The 12,807-nt window shown below is 50.2% G+C and overlaps 1 protein-coding gene across 1 annotated transcript in view; it reads right to left on the bottom strand.

Annotated features, from left to right (window-relative positions):
- LOC147727495 (uncharacterized) overlaps window positions 1-12,602 on the bottom strand; it is a 507,629-nt gene extending 495,027 nt beyond the window's left edge. The window contains exon 1 of the mRNA XM_086963127.1: window positions 12,519-12,602. The gene's annotated coding sequence lies outside the window, so the exon portion shown is untranslated. The remainder of the gene's footprint in view (window positions 1-12,518) is intronic.
- Between the last annotated feature and the right edge of the window lie 205 nt (window positions 12,603-12,807).

Genomic DNA, 12,807 nt, shown 5'->3' with positions numbered 1-12,807 from the left:
TGGGGTTCCAGGCTTTGGTGTCCGTGTTGGTGCTTCAGGAGGGTTGCGTCACCACTCCGTTGACCTTTTCTTTCTGTGTGCTGATGGCTGTGCTTCTTGCTTTTCTTGGGCCCACTTGTTGCGCGTACTCCTAAGTGTTCTGTGGGGAGTTGCTTCACTCCTGGCGCGTTCCTCGCGTTTCTGGCGGGTTCGTGCACCGTCCCTCTTTGTCCTTAAGGGCTTGATGGCGACTTGGCGCCATCCGGGCATGTTTCATGCATTCCTGGTGCGTTGCTGCACAATGTTGTGCTGTTCTCAGATTTCTTAAATGGTCTGTGATGCCTTATGTCACTGTGCAGTGACCGTGGTAATTGCAGTCATCAGTCTGCGTTGCTGCAGGCTTGCTTTAGGTTGAGGTTATGTTCTGTGATTGGCTTGCATAATGCTTGTTTGCTGCTTCCTCCTCTTCACTTTTTTACAACCAGCCACTAGATGGCAGCATTGTATGGTTTTGTTGGCAGTTCATGCCGTTGTGTGCTTTCCTGGAGCTTTCCTCAGCTCCTTCTGATGAAGCTGCTGGTGCTGGGCTGTGTGCTGCGTGGGAGCAGGTGGTGCTGTGGCTACTCTGGCTACACTGGTGTGCTGGGACAGGCCTCGAGGATGCCTGGTAAGTACTTTTACTTTGTTTGTACATCTGGGGGAGGGCAGGAGGGCACAGGCACTTCCTTTGTGATGCTAGGCAGGGAGGTGGGGCATCTCTGTGAACAAGTTCCTCCTTGTGGGGTGGGCACCCACGTTAGGGACAGTCAGCACTATCACGCTGTACAGGGCCTTCACTGCTGATCAGGCGGCAGCGCTGGCTGCACACACACTGTAGGGGAGGTGGGGGAAACTGGAGCTGGCGTCTGGGCCTCTTTTCCCCGCACTTGACGATCACACCTTGCGCATGCTGCGAGGCACTCCTGCCCCTTGTCTGCCAGTGCATACCGAGGTTTCGCCTGCACACCAGGGCCCCGCTTGCTTTCCTGTTGGCCGCTCTGATCAGCTTCAGCCAGGGTGCTGCTGTTTCGCCCCACCCTCACAATGTTCCTGCTGTGCGGCGGGGAAAGGTGGTGTTAGTGCTGTCCTCGGCAGCACTATTGTCCTGCCGCCGTGTCCTCACTCTGTCCCCTTCCTTGTCGGGCACCTGCACGGGTGGGCTCCGCTTGCCGTATCCGTGCCCAGCAGCACTCTGCACGCTGCAGGCACTCCTTCACCCCGCCGCCGCAGCTCTACGGCTCACATGCTGCGGGCGGGGAATCAGTGCAGCTTAGACCAGGGCAGCGAGGTGGGCTCCCTCTTGTGCACTGCACCTGAGGCAGTCCCCGCAGTCTGCTCCTCTCCTTCGTTACTCTCCCTGCCCGCAGCTTCCTAGCTCACACGCTGCGCAGGGGTGGGGGAGTCGGTGGTGCTGCTGGAGTCGCCGGCTCACCTCATGTCCCACGGGCGTCACAGGCGATGCGGGTGGGCTCCGCTGACCTTCTTGCACTCGGGGCACTTTGCGCAGCGGCTCACCTTCAGCCACAGGTCCTTCACCTTCCACGCGGGTGGGCTCCGTGGAGGTCGCCTCACAGTTGGGGCCGTCGCGGCCGACGCGGGTGGGCTCCGGTCGGTCCGCTTACACACGGGGTCAGTTGCGGCCGGTACAGGTGGGCTCCGGCCGGTCCGCTCTCTCGGGTGGGGTCGCCGGGTTGCGGCCACCACGGGTGGGCCCCGCATGGTCAGCACTTTCTCTCCTCCAACGCACTCCTCGCAGGGGGCAGGTCGTTGGAGCGCATGAGGTGCGGGGTAGGCTCCTGGTCATCTCGACATCTGCGCATAGGCCCGACGCACGGCACACACCCCGCGGGCCTCTCGGCGGCCGGCGCCGATCGTTCTAGGGGGTGCCCTCAGGCAGGCAGCATTCTCCCCCCCATTTCTATAGGCTGTCGCATGCCGGGGCACATCCACCTCGTCGCCAGTGTAATGTTGGGCCTTAGGCCCGCATTATGATGGTGTAAAGAAACACGGACATTGGGATAGCTGGTTAGTTAATGGCCCGAGCACGTGCGCTCTGACCTCTTTATTGACTGGGTCACATGACTCGTGACACCAGTGGTGGGTGGGTGTATAGTGTAGGGTTACAGAACAGAACAACTAGAACGTGTCCAGCAGGACACTACAGGGCCTTCATCTTGATATACGTAAGTTGCTCCAGTAGAATATGGTTAGATAGGGCGCTTGGGTAATCACAATGTACGTTTGGACTAGTTACTTACAGCATGGCTTGTGCTTTCTTCAGCAGGTACAGATGCATCCGCCCTAGTACCTGCCAAGCTTGCCCTTTCTCTATCCCAAGTAGGTTGATTCGGAGGTGTGTCCCTCGGGTATTGGGCCGGTTGTGCATGGGGAGTTTCACTTACACTGTATTGACACGAAGCATGATTTTCACAGAGAATAGTTGTGGCTGGCTTTGGAGCTGTTTCACTATCCTTAGGTCCACGTTGTGTTTTATGGATGTACTGTCACCCCGACTTCATTAAAAATCTTTTTAACCACAATAGGTCTTCTCTGATGGTCACTCTACGTGGGAGTCTATTTCCCGGCATGAGCATGTGCCTATGCATGGGTATGACATGACAGCTTGTTCATAATGTGAACAAAGTGTATAGTTTTTGATTGTGTTAAATTGAAGTGAAGGTCATCTGTCTTGTGTTGAATTGAGATACCCTTGTCCTGAGGAGGCCTGACTCTGTGGGCCGAAACGCTTCGACATGTGAAGAGGAGGAGTCCGTCTATTTGAATTATGTTTGCTTGAATATTGTGCTGCACACTATAGAAATGATTGAATAGAGAAGTGGTATCTCTCTGTTTAGGTGGTGTGAGAAAAGGACTACCTCCCCTTGGATTGCTGGGATTTTGTTTTTTGTGCAACCAGGTCTAAATGGATGGGTACTACAAAAAAGAGTTTGAACAACTCATGATTGTGACTGTGTTTGTTTTTGTATATGTAAAGTTATACGCTTTATGTAAGATTGATAATTGTACAGATAACTATATCTAAAATAAAAAAGATATGTTGAAAGAATTCAGGATGCCCTTGTGAGTTTATAAATTGTTGACCAGTTATACGTGGGGATGTGTCGCCCCTGCACAAGACTGTTGGTCTTGTGGCTATATTTATTTATACATATTTATTCCTGGACATCATTACCTTGTTATTTTATTTATCAACAAGTCTCACTCAGCAGGTCCTCAAACAATTACCTTCTAACCAGACAAAGAGGGGAAGACCAGTTACAAACAGGGGACACCTGTTTGTGTCCTATATTTTAACCCTCTTTATTGGCCGACTCCTGAACATATTTGCTCCAAGTACCACAGTGTTAGAGTAGTATGCCGACGATCTGAATGATTCGACCGTGATCATGCCTGTTTGTCCATTATTCTGCTAGTTGGGTGCATAGTAATTTTATATCTTCAGTGCTGAAGTTGTAAAAGAATAAGTGCTGGGGCCTATCATTTTTTTCTTACAAGCCTGCAGATGATGCTGTTGAATGTTGGAGGTGCAGAATGTCCAGCAGTATTCTTGATTACCTCATCGTCCCTCTCGCCGTCCTGAATCATATACAGGCAGATGCATCAAAGAAAATACCGGGAGCAAACGGGCAGATTCTCAGAATCTGGCCGTTTTCTCCCGGTATTTTTGCATTTGGGATGCATCATCCCAAATGCAGAAATCGCAATTTAAGGAATCTCTAAATAGCGATTCCTTAAATTGCTCTTGCATTTAAGGAATCCCAAAATGAGATTCCTTAAATGCAATGCATGAAACCCAAAAAAATAGCGATTTCGCTAATAGGGGGAGCAAATTACCATGAAGTTGAACTTTGTGGTAATTTGCTAAAACTTTGAAAAATGCACTTTTGTGCATTTTTCAAAGTTACATGTTGCGCACACACATGCCCTTAGGGCATGTGTGTGTGTAACATTTGTGCACAGGTCCATTTCAGGGGTGCAACAGGGTGTCCTTTGGACACCCTGGCACCCTTGAAATAGCGGAACATTAGCGATTCGGTAATAGCTAATCGCTAATAAGGAATGGCCTTCCTATTCATTCCTATGGGCCTTTAGGCCCATAGGATTGAATGGGAAAGCCATTCCTAATTAGCGATTAGCTATTACCGAATAGCTAATAAGGAATCTGTAGGAATCGCTAATAACATTGCGATTCCTACATGCATCCCGTTTTGCGAGTCTTTAATAGCGATTCCTTAAAATTCGCTATTAAGGACTCGCAAAACATAACTTTGATGCATCTGCCAGATAGTGTGGCCCCTGTGCTTCCAATCACAATCCTTTCCCAAGCATTATAGTCCCTCCATACTTCCTGTTACTTTTTTGTGCTAATTCCAATCTAGGGGCACATGTAGTGTGCGTGCTCCAGCGTTTTCATGTGAGTCTGTTCCTGGCTTCACGGTGACAGCGTGGTGAGGAGCTTATGTGGTCCAGTTGATCCTCCTCCTTTGGTTTCGGCGTGCTGTAGAGGCTGGCCCTTCATGTGAGGTTGTGAGTTACCTGTCGGCATGCCTTGCTGCTGGTCGGTGCTCTTCCCTATCACCGTTTCTGAGTTGGTGATCGGCTGCCATGCAGCGGCGCTTCCGGTGAGTGCGGGGTTCTGGGTTGTCCGTGGTGCAGCGGACAGTTCTTGTCCCCGCTTCCAGGGCATTCTGGGGGTTAGGCTGTCTCCGGTGCGGTGTCCGGTAATCTTGCCAGTTTCTCTTCTTCCACCTGTCAGGGGAAAGAAGATGCTATCCACCGGCTGGCTGGGGGCAAGTGTTTCCTGGGAGTCGGGGTCTCCTCGGTTTGCTGGTTCCTGGCGGGCCCACCCTGCCTCGCATTTCCATGTTCTCTGGCTGGATTTGTGCTGGTGGTACGTCCTGTTTCAGGAGGCTGTTGCTTTTATGCCCTGTGCTTCTGGCTTCTTTTAGCCCTGTGTTCCGCTGGCCTGCAGGTGTATGCATTATTTTGTTTCTGACAGGTGTGTTTGGACGGTTGTGTGCCAGGCCTTTTGTTTCGTATTCCCACCCAGACTGTGTGGCCTTTTGTGCCCTCTTTGGTGGCCTGTATTTATCTTCAGTGTTACAGGTTCGCTTCCCAGAGGTTCCACTCAGCCTTTCGTCCTTCTGAGGTCAATGAGTGGGTTCCCTTGCAATTGGAGTGTCTTTTGCCATCTGTGTTGCTGCATCCTGATGCCCTTGGGTGTAACTGTGCTTGCTTGTTCCCCTGGTGTGCACTGCTGGTGTGTACTGTTGCTGCTGGCTGTCTAGTATAGGATTTGTCTGGCCTGGTGTATGGGGCTGGACTGCTGCGTGTCCTGGTTTCCTGTTGGCCTGTTCAGTGAGTACTGGGGGGGTGTTTCGACCTGCGGTTCAGCACGCTGGTGTCTCCTCTGCGTGCAGTGCTTCTGCCTGGTCGGAGGACTACGGTGCTTTGCTCAGGCTAGTTTCTTGGCTTGTCCTGGTTTCCTGGGTCTCCTGTGTGTTCCTGGTCACCTTGGCCCACCCCTGGTGGGTGTGGCGGTGGTACTGCAGCTTTTTGGCCACTGGTTGGCCCTTGACTTTGCTTGGTGTTGCCAGGCTCCGGGGCTCAAATGCAGGGTCTTGTGCGTTTGCCCTCCCTGGCGGTTGTCTTTGCCAGCTGTTTGCCTCCTTCCTGGTGGGGTCTAAGGCTGTGGCTCCGTGAGGTGCCGGGGTTTTTTGCTTTTGTGTTGCCCCGGCGGCCCCGTTGTGTCGGAGCCTCCATGCGGAGCTGGGGGTCCCCAGTTGCTTTGTTCTTAGTGAGCAAGGGACCCACGTCTGGGCATACCCTTCCCACATAGGGTGAACAGCAAAACACACAAGATGATGGATGGAATGTTGCACAATGGCAAAACATTCGCCCCCATTCAGAGATCTGGGTTTAATCCATCATTATTTTGCTCACCAAGCCACCCCAGTTCAGACATGGCCATATGCAAAGCAGTCTTGACCCTGTGCCTCATGGGAACAGTTCAGCCCGAACTGCCTAGCCATGTCTTTCCTGGGCCGGAATCAAGCATCCTAAAACCGGTTTCTGGCTATCAGCTGTCTTCAGCCAGGATAGCTTGACTCCAGTGGCTTAGTGGGCAAAAAGCATTTCCTTGGGCCGCTGCTGGCTGCGTGCCGGTTACATGCATGCTCACTGACTCAATTAATTTGAATTGTGGCTTTAGAATTCACTCACTAAAACCCTCTCCTTGTAAACTAACTAGAATATTCCTAAATGAAATCCCTTGCAGGCACCCTTTACCAGTGAGCATGCTTGTAATCAGCACCAATACGATTTTTGCCCAAGCCTCCAAGGGTATATTGGGTAAACCCATTGTTACAGTTCGGTTACATGCATGGTCACCTGTTTCCTGTGCAACGGGTGTCTGCATGGGCCTCTGCTGTGGGGAGTTTGCTTCTTTTTTTGCCTCTTTCTCAAGTTTATGGCTCTCTGACTGTTGTCTCTCGGGGGCCTGGTTGGTCTGCCAGACCCTGTCCCTGGCTGGTCGCCCTTGTGGCCCCTATGTGTGGGTATCTGTCTGATGGGCAGCCTGACTGGTTTCTTGTGCAGCTGCCTCTTGGGTGAGTCATGGGCTTGTGCTTTTCTCTCCGTGTCTTCTCGAACCAGTCAAGGGGTGCAGTGCCTTCCTCCGGCTGGCTCGGTAGTGTCTGGTTGCTGGGGAGGGGCTAGTTTGACGGCTGCCTTGCTGTTGCCTTTTCCTCTGCTTCTCCTTGTTCTCTTCCTTTTGGGTGCTATTGTGCACTCTGCCGCGTATCCTGCCTGTGCGGCTTTGGCCTGCTGCTGCCCTTTTCCATGTTAGTGGGTTGGGTGCTCTTCTTTTTGAGCTAGCGCTCTCTGTATGTGCCGTTTGGGGACTTAAGGCTCCATTGTTCTTTGTGCCTCTTCTTCTGGTTGGATCCGGTCCTGACCTTTTCTTCTGCTAGGTCTCTTCCTGCCCGCTTTGTCTGTTTCTGGCATTTGGGGGTTCAGTTGCAAACTTGTGGCATGGTCGTCCGTGTTTTCTCTGCTGTTCCTTAGCTGTTTGTGTTCTCTGAGGTTTTCGTTGGGGGTTCCTGGCGGCCTTCTGTGCACCCTTCCTGTTTTGGTGCCTTGCTCCCCATCCTCTGTTGTAGGGGTTTCAGGGTGTGTGCTGGTTGATCCGTTTTCTCTCCTGCCCTTGGTCGCTGTGGCTGTTCGCCCTGCTGCTTGTGCATGTTTCTGGGCTGTCTTTCCTGGTGCTGTGGCTGCCTGTTGTGTGGTTGGTGCCTCTTCCTCTGCGTTCTGGGCCTGTAGGCTGTCGCTGTTTTCCCTTGCCTAGTGCAGTGGTGCTTGTCTTTCCTGGTCGCTGTGCAGCGGGATGTTGGTGGCTGGTTTTTGGCATCCCTGGGGTGCGGGGTGCTATGGTGGGTGCTGGGCGGGGTTCTGTGCCTGCCCTTCACTTGCTTTTCTGTGCTTCTGCTGTTTTTGGCTTATCAGGGGCTGTGGTGTTGGGTGTCTCCAGGGACTGCTGCGCTCCCACTGTGGTCCCTTTTTGCTGCCTTGGTGTCTGTATGGGCTGTTGCACATCGCTCTGGTGGTTGCTCTATTGTGGGGTTTGTCCCCCTTTGGTATGGCAATGGTTTGTGTCATCTAACCCTGTGCGCTGGGTGGCGGGGTGCCATTGTTACTGCTTTCTGGCCTGGTTCATCCTTCCTGGGCCCACCTATTGGCCACTCCTTGTTCTTCCTGGGACTTTTTGCCTTTGATTCCGGTTGCTCGCTCAGGGGTTGGGGCCTGTCGGTCTGTTTTCTGGCCTCTGGTTTTTATGCCCAGTCTGCCTCTTTGGGGTGTTGCCTTCTTCCTTCTTGGGGGCGTGGTTTTTGCCTCTGGCTGTGCCGTGGGGCATGTGTGTCAGTTGTCCCCATGCAGTTGTCTCACCTTTTGTTTTCCTGGCTTCTGTATCTTCAGTTTTGTTGGGGGTTGTGTGTGATCTCCTCATCTTCTCTGCTGGCTGGCTGGCTCTGGCTGTTCGTCTTCAGTTGCTGAGATGTTCAGTGGCCTTCAGGGTCCACTTTTTTCGACTCTCCTCTGGCTTGGCGGTTGGGGGTTGTGGGGTTGGGGATATTTTCTTTTGGCTCCTCTTCATGGCTGCCCCTCGTTTTGCTTGAGGGTTGTTTGGCTTCGGCTTGTGTTGTTCACATGGTGATTGGTGGTCTGCGACCATCTGTCCCCTTAACTTCTCTGGGGCTTGGGCTGCCTCACTGAGGCCGTCCCAGCTAGTTCCTAGGTAGACGTGGCTTGTTCGATGGGGCCCTTGTGGCTGGTCTGGCCTGGCATCCCATTCAGCCTAGGCGTTTCCTGTTCCATGTGAGGATCTGTGTTGCTGGTTCCTGGTCCGGCCATTTAGTTTGTGTCCTGGTCTCCAGGTTGGCACCTGGTTGTTGACCTTTGTACTTTCTGTTGTTTTTGGGTGTGTTCCTTCTGCCGTTTGGGCGGCTGTTGGGCCCCGTTGTCATCTCCCCCCCCCTGTCCTGTTCCTTATGCAACCTGGGCTGGGGTTTCTGTCTTTTCCTGATGTGGTGTGCTCTGTCACCTGGGGTTCTGCTTTTTGGTTTCTCTGCCTCCAGTGCTGGTTTCCTCCGTGTGGGGCAATTCTGGTTTCCAGGTTCCCTTTCGGTGGGTCTGGTGGTCTCCCGGGCCTCTGGCCTAGGTGGATTATGTCTGGGAATCCTGCTGGTGCTGTTTTGGTTGCCGGTTGGCTGTTTTTGGCTGATTGCCTTTTCTGTCTACCCGCTGCTGGTGTTTGCGGCTTGTTTGTTCATTGGTGGTACCTGGACTTTGTGCTAGCGGGTCTCCCTCTTGTGTCCTCTTCTGCTTCGTGCTGGCGCTCATCGCTTGTTCTCCTTTTGGCTCTCCTTCTGGGGACGGTTTCGCGTCCGGCTGGTGCAGTCTGTGGTGTACGCAGTGCTGGCTACTGTCTAGCCTTTGGCTTTGCCTTGTGTTGCGATTTCTGCGCAGTTGGCCTGGCCCCCGTTGTGACTTTGGTACATCTCATTATGTGATTCAGCACTGCATTACTCTGAGTCCTTCTCTCGTCGTGCTGAAACAGGCCCTCCCGCGCTGTCAGCCTATCCAACTGTGTGGTCTTTGGGCTTGGTACGGAACAGAAAGTATGGAGGGGGAGGGACTTTTATGCATGGGAAAGGATTGTGATTGGAGGCACAGGGGCCTCACTATGTGATTCAGCAAGGCGAGAGAAGGACTCAGAGTAATGATATTACTGGTAAGTAATCGCAGCATTCCACCTCATGCCTCCATCTACCACCAGACAATTCCTGTCCCTTTATCTCACTTTTTCAGGCTCTTTTTAATACCAAATTTCTTTCTTTGTCACTGTTTTTACATCTTTCTCTTCCTCCTGTTTTCCCCCTTGTGCGTTTTTCTCTCTCTTGCTCTGGATCAAAGTCTGCTGAGGAAACATTTGTTAGGCGACAAAAAATTTGTGCTAGTGGATACCACCAGCAACTGCCAGCTTAAATTAAGCACTGGATGTGCCCTTATCTGACGAAAAGTTTCCCTGTAAATAAATCGCATTCCCTTGTACGTCAGGTTGTCTAATCGCTCTGCTATACAAGCCCGACCTTCAGCTGTAAGGTGTGTGGTGGCGGTGGGCTGCTTAAGTGGTGAAGCATGCCACCTATAAAGTCTTGACCTACTGCCTGATTTGTGGTAGTATGAAACTGTCATTAGACAATGGGAAAAAGTAACCATCTAGCGTGTGAATAAAAAAATTCATTTTTTTTTAAACTTCTCCCACCCTCATAATCATGTCTGATATGTTTTAATTTTAACCTGAATTTACAGTGATAAATATCCAAAATGAATCTAGATTGACACACTATCATCATGCTGGAAGCTGCAGTAGAGAAACAGCATGGAACAAGAAACCCTGCGTAAAAGTCCTTGGAAGTAGAAACCGTCCATAAATACCATTGTTGAGAGACCAGTTAGGCCACTCGATGCTCACAATATTGCACATGGAATTCTAAGTAACCGTGCCATATTTTCTAAAAATGATCTTCTCTTCCTCCTAGGGTAAAGCAGACCCTCTTTATCCTCTTCTGGGTGCTATGTTTTGACATCTTGACAAAAGCTCTCCATCAGTACCATTTATTTGGAACTACATTTCCCTCCATCATAATCGCATTCTTGACCCACATGGTTTTATATTTGTTTAGAGTATGACTGTACACAGGATCGGATTGGTACAGAAAATATACCCCGGCACCAAAATAAAATGGCCTTCATCAGCGAATCAGATAGCAAAAAAAACGTGGCCTACATTTGCATATTGTGGCAGCGTTGAACTTTTATTTGTAGTAAAGATAGTATAAAATGGATGTGAAATAAGACTTCTTTGTTGCATTCCTAATATGACCAGCTAACCACTCCTTGTCTCCTTCCAACTGTGCAGCTAGCAGGTAACCAAATAAGAACATGGATGCTTGTAATGTCAAGATTTTACATCACAATGTTCACTACCAACACTACAGTAAAGAAATGCTATATCAGTTTTGCAAGGTATGTGAAACTACATGCATTTGTGCTTGCAGCATGTAATGTTTAGCAATATCACAGACATCAACAGTAAAACTTGGCCCACAAACAACCAAAACGAACATTGGCAAACCAAATAGGTCTCACCTTAGGAACAGTCGCGGCCACTGCAGGTAAGAGCGGTAGGGCGGTGGGACCAGGTGAGGGGGGATTTCGAGAGATAACCACAAGGGAAAATGTAATAATTAATTCATTTCCCATTGTGGTTATCTCTCGAAATCCCCTCTCACCTGGCCCCACCGCTCTTACCTGCAGCGGCCGTGGCTGCTGTGGAACCTAATGGCTTTACCAACAGTTTTAGTCATGCACCACAGCAGTCCAGATGCTGTGACACACGGCTAAAGAATTTTTAAGAAAGCTTTTGATGTGGCTCGTTTTAGAAAAAAGAATGTCCAATGTCTTTGTGTTTTTTGAAAGCCGTGGGAGGAAACCAACATGCGGGGCTGCTGGTTGCTGACATAAGCAACACAGAGGACGAGGGACGGAAGGGACATGGGTGAAGAAACCAGTATGGGACATGGGTGGAAAAATCAAATGTGTGAGAGAACAACATGGAGCTGGTATGGAGAAAGTACATGGGGATATGTGGGGGGTTGGGGGGGAAGGCATACAGGCAAGAGAGAGAGACACATAGTTTTACAGAGGAGGAGAGAGAAGCACACAAGGGAGACATTTGTAAAACACATGCATTCTTGTAGTGTGCTTAAACAAAAAGAAAAAAGTAGCGCCTGAAGAAGAGAGCAGTGGAAGGACATAGTAATATGCCACACTCCTGAGGGACAAACATAAGAAGAGGAAGGAAAGGCCACACAGCAAATTAATAAGAAGCCAGCAAATGAGAAATAGAAGCCAGCCAATGGTAAGCAATGGCCTGGCTTTTAGCCCACTGCAAGATAACAATATCTCTCACAACAGACAGAGCATGTGTTGCCTTGGGCGAGACCTAAAATCTGCCCACACACTGACACATCAGACCAGCCCTTCTGGCACTGCCTAACTGCTATACAGGCCAGTGCGACCCTGACTGTACACTGGAGAACATAATTTAAGCAGCAATTTTGAATTCTTTGCCTAATACCGGATATTGAACCTCAAATAATCCTCACCCACTTACTCAATGACAGTGCAGGTTTGTTCGTTTGTGGTGGGTGTTTAGATCTGGGTGAATGACAACTGCAGCAAAGACTGTGTCCCTACAACACCTCAAGTATCCCCCACCTTCAAAGAGTTTTAAACTGATGACTTAATGGAAAGGCAAAATTAGACCTCGCCTCTGATGTTTCTTCATATCTGGAGGTACAAATAGCAAGAGAGACCATGGGGTTTTCTATGCCTTCCGTGGAGCTACCTCCCCAGAAATCAAGCCAACAAGAATCCTATTTCATTTAAAAGATAATGCAGCGACTGTAGCCCGAAATCATCACAGATGTTTGAGTCAAATTGTTCCTAACCCGTAAAATTGCAAATAACCTACCTATGTATGCAACGTCATGTGCCATGGAGCTCCGTGGGGTTAATGCGTTCACTACATCTGTACTTGAAGGTTTGAATAGCAAGTATTCTGTGCCACCAGTCTGCCATACGACCAAGCCTCATAAAATGTATTTAGTTGATTTTGGATATTATAACACTAGCTCTAAAGGTGGCAACTTGTCTTTAGCCCAATTCTGATTACTATTCCCTGAGGATTTAAATTGCTATTTCCGCTGAACACGCACCCATCTCGTTGTACATCCTTCCTTGCTCACTTCGACTTTTCTTGTTTAATTTAAACACAGACCTCAAAACAACCGTTACGTTATGATAAACACAAAGAAGGTTTGAGTGTACCTGAAACACCTCTTCAACGGCAGTACCTTAAATAATTTTGAAAAATGATGGTCCCTTTCGCTGAAGCTTCTCGCACTTCGACGTTTGACTCAGACGAGTCCCACTCCACTTGCGAGAAACAGAGGCAGCGCCTCTTTATACTTCCGCTCCGTGGGGCTGCATTGCCACCCTCCCTCCACTAACTCCTGCTTCACAGACCGACGCCTCGTCCTTGCCTCCTCGGTGGCTCCCGCTGTCAAGGCACGGCGCTCATCACCTTGGCAGCCAGGTCGTTAGTGAGGAGAGCTCTACTACGCTCTGCTGCCTGCTTCTAGA

Source organism: Lissotriton vulgaris, chromosome 3_1 (genome assembly GCF_964263255.1).
Source record: "Lissotriton vulgaris chromosome 3_1, aLisVul1.2, whole genome shotgun sequence".
NCBI lineage: Eukaryota > Metazoa > Chordata > Amphibia > Caudata > Salamandridae > Lissotriton > Lissotriton vulgaris.
Note: the sequence above shows the minus strand (reverse complement) of the source record. Positions and strands in the feature narration are given on the sequence as shown.